The sequence below is a fragment of the Phyllostomus hastatus genome, unplaced genomic scaffold (genome assembly GCF_019186645.2).
Source record: "Phyllostomus hastatus isolate PE091 unplaced genomic scaffold, TTU_PhHast_1.1 phas_scaffold_78, whole genome shotgun sequence".
Classification (NCBI taxonomy): Eukaryota; Metazoa; Chordata; class Mammalia; order Chiroptera; family Phyllostomidae; genus Phyllostomus; species Phyllostomus hastatus.
The window spans coordinates 48,164,044-48,169,624 of record NW_025334041.1 but is presented as its reverse complement, the minus strand read 5'-3'; positions in this window follow the sequence as shown (position 1 = coordinate 48,169,624).

The window sequence follows — 5,581 nt, the reverse complement described above, 5'->3', positions numbered from 1 at the left end:
ACTTCCGGCCAAGTTGGAGGCATAGGTAGACACCGTGCCTCCTCGCACAATGAAGACAGGGATAACAACAATTTAGAAATAGAATAACAACCAGAACTGACAGAAAATGGAACTGTATGGAAGTTGGATAACCAAGAAGTTAAAACAGACCCATTCATCCAGACCAGAAGGAGGGGCAGAGTCAGGCAGCCTGGTGTGGGGCTCGGTGCAGAGTAAGCGGCAGCTGGCAGACCCCTGCCAAGGGGTGGCAGCCAGCAGACCCATCGAGGTGGCAATTGTGAATCAAGGCACTGCAAGCAACCCAGGATCACAGCACTGGGAAATAGAACCTCAGGACACTGATTGAAAACACCTGTGGGGCTTGAGGCACAGGGAGAGACACCCAGCCTCACAGGAGAGGTCGTTGGAAAGTCCCATGGGGTGCAAAAGCCCACCCACATGGGAATTGGCACCAGAGGGACCCAGTTTGCTCAGGGGGAAGCAGCAGAAGGGACTGAGGTTCCACAGAGTGTGGAGCAAGCTTCCTTGTTCCCTCTTGGACCCTGCCCCCACATACAATGCCACAACCCAGCAACTGGGGTGCCCTGCCCTGGTGAACGCCTAAGGCTCCATCCCTCATACATAACGGGTGTGACCAGACCAAAGTAAAAAAAAAAAAAAAAAGATGACTCAAACAGAATTGGAAGCACCATAACCAGTACTTTTAAGTGACCAAGAAATAGCCAACCTATCAGATACACAGTTCAAAGCACTGGTGATCAGGATGCTCACAGAATTGGTTGATTTTGGTTGCAAATTAGATGAGAAAATGAAGGCCAGAATAAGTGAAATGAAGAAAAATGCACAGGGAGCCAATAGTGATAGAATGAAAGCTGGGTCTCACATCAATGGAGTGGACCAGAAGGAAGAAAAAAAACATAAAATCAGAAAAGAATGAAGAAATAAGAATTAAAAAAAAATGAGGAAAGACTTTGGAACCTCCAGGACATCTTTAAATGATTCAACATCCGAATTATAAGGGTAGCAGAAGGAGAAGAGGAAGAACAACAAGTGGAAAACTTATTTGAACAAATAATAAAGGAGAACTTCCCCATTCTGGTGAAGAAAATAGACTTCCAGGAAGTCCAGGAAGCTCAGAGAGTCCCAAAGAAGTTGGACTCGAAGGAACACACCAAGGCACATCATAATTACATTACTCAAGGTAAAAATGAAGGAGAGAATCCTAGAAGCAGCAAGAGATGAGGAGACAGTTACCTACAAAGGAGTTCCCATCAGACTGTCAGGTGATTTCTCAAAAGAGAACTTATAGGCAGGAAGGGCTGGAAAGAAGTATTCCAAGTCATGAAAGACAAGGACCTACATCCCACATTGCTCTATCCAGCAAAGCTATCATTTAGAATGCCAGGGCAGATAAAGTGCTTCTCAGATAAGGTCAAGTTAAAGGAGTTCATCATCACCAAGCCCTTATTTTATGAAATGTTAAAGGGACTTATCTAAGAAAAAGAAGATTAAAAAAAGTGTAGTAAAATGAAAGCAAACTCACAATTATTAACAACCACACCTAAAACAAAAACAAAAACAAACTAAGCAAACAACTAGAACAGGAACAGACCCACAGAAATGGAGATCACATGGAGGGTTAGCAACAGGGGAGTGGGAGGAGGAGAGAGGGAAAAGGTATGGAGAATAAATAGCATAGATGGTAGGTAGAAAATAGATAGGGGGAGGGCAAGAATAGTATGGGAAATGTAGAAGCTGAAGAACTTATATATATGACCCATGGACATGAACTAAGGGGGGGGAATGTGGGTGGGAGACGGTATGCAGGGTGGAGGGGAATGAGGGGAGGTAATGGGACAACTGTAATAGCATAATCAATAAAATATATTTTAAAAAAGACTAAAGAAAGAAATAAAAGTTTAATAATGGATGTAAGAGGAATTACTTTGTGAACAATAAAATACCATAGGTAAGATTTCATAAATTAGTTTAAATTTGTTAAAAGTATGTGTTTAAATAAGTTCACCTTTGGTTTATAACTAAAATAAAGGAGGGTAATTGGGTTAATGAGAGCCATTAACGTTCATGGTCCAGTGCTGGTAGAGTCTGAATTAAAAAACATAATGGACTATTTTGTGCAATGGAGCCTATCAGAATCACCAGTGGAGCTTCTTCAAAACCCAGATTTTGAAAGACTGCACCAAGGATCTAATGTGGTAACCCTCATAAACAGAAGAGTTTGAGAACCATTGCTCTCTATGGGCCCCTTAATCTTTAAACATTGTGTGTATTTTATATTTTGCTTACTTCTGTGTTTTTTAAATGATAAAGATTCAAAGTCCTTATTTCTGGCATCTCTAAACATACATTCATACTCACCACCAGATGGTCTCCCATTGCTACATGATTTTTCAGTTGATTATACCTAATATTAGCAATGATTTAGGTAAATTTTGTAGATCTTTTAAAACAAGGCCAGATCCAATACAAAAATTAACAATGCTAGGGAATCAGAAAGCTACAGAGCAAACATTTAAGATTTACTAAGATGTTTTATGATACCATCAGAGCATCAGTCTATCTTGAATAAGAGTGAACAAAAATCTGACCCAGATAAATAATTTAGGATTGGTGTTAGTTATCTCCTGATGTGGTTCTTTGGATACAAAAATCATTCATGTGTAAGCATGACAGCTGTCCTTTCAGGTATTGAAAGCAATGTCTTTTCTCTCATCATTAGAGTGGCTGAAAGGACCACCTAAGTCTCTATTAGACACTACAGTGGGGCAACAAGAGGTCCAGGATAGCTACAAACTCACTTTGTAAGTCCAAAGGGTGGAAAGCACCAATGTGCTGTGAAGTGGGAGCCTCTAGGCCACACCACAGGGGAGAGCCCACTCTCCTTCTATTGCTATCTGCACTATCACTTGTCCACACAGTGTTCTGTTTATTCTGATTAATGCCAGAAGAGATACAAGAAAAAAAGAAGGCCAGGAAGAAACAAACCCCTACCATTTTTCTTGTGATTTTTCAAAAATCCTTTTCTGTACATTTCTTCTTAAAATCACTAAAATCTATGGGGGCTAGCTCTTGTTTGGATGACACAAGGGATCAAATGATGCCTATCATTCTGTGTTTTGCTTAATTTGTTCCAAAATAGTAAATGCACTTTTCCCTGACTTGATCTTGTAGGAACTGAAGTTGGCCATTTCCCAGGCAGCTCTAGAAGCTGGCTATAAATCAGAATTTAGTCACAGATTAGAAAATAATTCTTTGAATAACCCTCCTGGCTTTCCTACATATCCTGTCTCAGACCACTTCTTAGAAGCTTAAAATGACTTGTGGCAAAAGTGTTTTTATATGCTACCATCTAATCTAGAAGGACTTCCTGCCAAGCCCTTAATAATAGCAGCAGCAGCAGCAGTAGCAGTAACAGGCAACAAACCAATTTAGCAAACGTTGTCAGATTTTATTTCACAGCAATCCTGTGAGAGAAGTACTGTCACCTTTATTCTGTGGATTATCAGGCTGAGATTGAGGAAAATTAAGCTAGAAAGGTAGAGAGCAGGCCTTTGAAATTCAAGTCTTTTCGCTATAACACAACCCAAGGATATGAATCCCAATGTTCAAAAAAATTATATCACCTGTTCAAGTTATCAGTTAATTAGTTGCAAACCCTGAAGTTGACTGGTTAAATAAGTAGTGGACCCAGAGAAATGTGCCTCTCAGATATTAATAGAGTCTGAACCTGAGTGGCTGGTGGTGTTTCCAAGGGCTTCCCATGTTAGATGGAATGGCCTTGCTCTGTCATGTTCTGGAGAGCTCACTAGTGATAGAATGTTTTAACTTGACATACATGGGCTATCTGATATATATGTTAATTGAGGGGGTGCCAGTTTACTCACTAGGGAATATCAATAAGGACTACAGCAGGGAGGCCACACCTGGGAGGACTAGATGCGCCTGGTGTCCACACATACATTGCATTACTCATCGTCTCCACCTCCCTTCTCTGTAACCTTGACCAGATGGTGGTCAAACTGAAGAAAAGGCAGGGGGCAGTGCTCAAATGCCAAGAAAGAACCACTGACTGCAACATATATTTCACAAAAACTTATGCACTACTGATCTTCAGTAGCACTGATGAAAGAGCAGGGACCTGCAGTTGCAGAGTCTAGACTGGGGCTTTCCTCCCAATTAGAAAGCATTTTGTGGGGATCCATTCTCCAAAAGTCATCAAAAAGTACAAGAGGAAAACAACCTCTTCACAAAGAGGGTTTAAGCAGACCCTTGATTTCTGTGCCACCCACTAAAAATGACAAGTGCCTGATAGTCACACATGTAAAGGGCAGCAATTAAGTGAAACTCTGGTAAGGATGGCATGATTTTGTCTACAAGTCAGAGGAAAGGAGAACAAGGAGCAGGAGCCTCCCTGGGACTGGATTGCTCTTGTTTTTGCCTCTCAGCAGGAAAAATGAGGCAGAGCCACAGGAAGTGGCCCAGAGCCTCAAGGAGCTGATGAGCAAGGAAGGGTCTTGAATCTTCTATACAAAATGCACCAGAGGAAGTTCTTTGTTCAGACGCTCAGACACAAACCCATGGAAAGGAACCAGACACAGCTTGGGCACTGAGGGATTGAAGAGGTGAAAAAGTCCATCTCATGTCTGTTTCCTCCAGAGCTGCTGGCTTATCTTTCTTCTCTCATCTTCTCACACCCTATTCCCACCCTGACAATAATCAGACATAACTCTCCCAAACTGATCAGATTCTCAGCTAGCCTTTTTTTAAACCACCATTTTCAGCTCATTGCAGACAGACATGGCAGTGAAGGTGAATTTGTGGCTTATTTTCCTTCAAGGTATAGAATCTGGGACTTCTCTGCTTCTAGTCTGATCTACCCACTCAGTCACATTGTACATCTGTGGGCTTCAAGGAAAACCATATGAATTCAAAACTGAATAACTATCCCCGACATGACTTTTATATATGTACTATATATAATATATACATACATACTATGGACTGAATGTTTGTGTTCCCCCAAAATTCTTATGTTGAAGCCCTGCCCCACCACATAATAGGATGGTTTTTGGAGATGGGGCCCTTGAGAGGTAATGAGGGTCAGAAGAGGTCCTAATGGTGGGGTCTTCATGATGGGATTGCTGCCCTTGTAAGAAGGAGAGGAGACAATGAGATATCTCTGTGCCACGTGAGGATACGGCAGGAATAAGGCTTTGTACAAGCCAAGAACAGCACTCTCACCAGAACCCAGCCATGCTGTCACCCTAATCTTGGATTTCCAGTCTCCAGAACTGTGAGAAATAAGTGCTTGTTGTTTAAGCCACCCAGTCTATGGGACTGCTATAGCAGCCTGAACTAAGACAATATAGAGGTATATTTTTTACAGGGAGTAGGGTCTGTCTAACCCTTTCATTCTCCAACCTTCACACACTTTACCAAAAATGGCCCATCCCCCTCTCATCCACACAGTTAACTAAGGGAGCAGCTGTGCTTGGACAAGGGGCCCTTGTCCCTCTACACCATCCACTTTCTCAGCCCAATGGACCAACCAACATCTCCA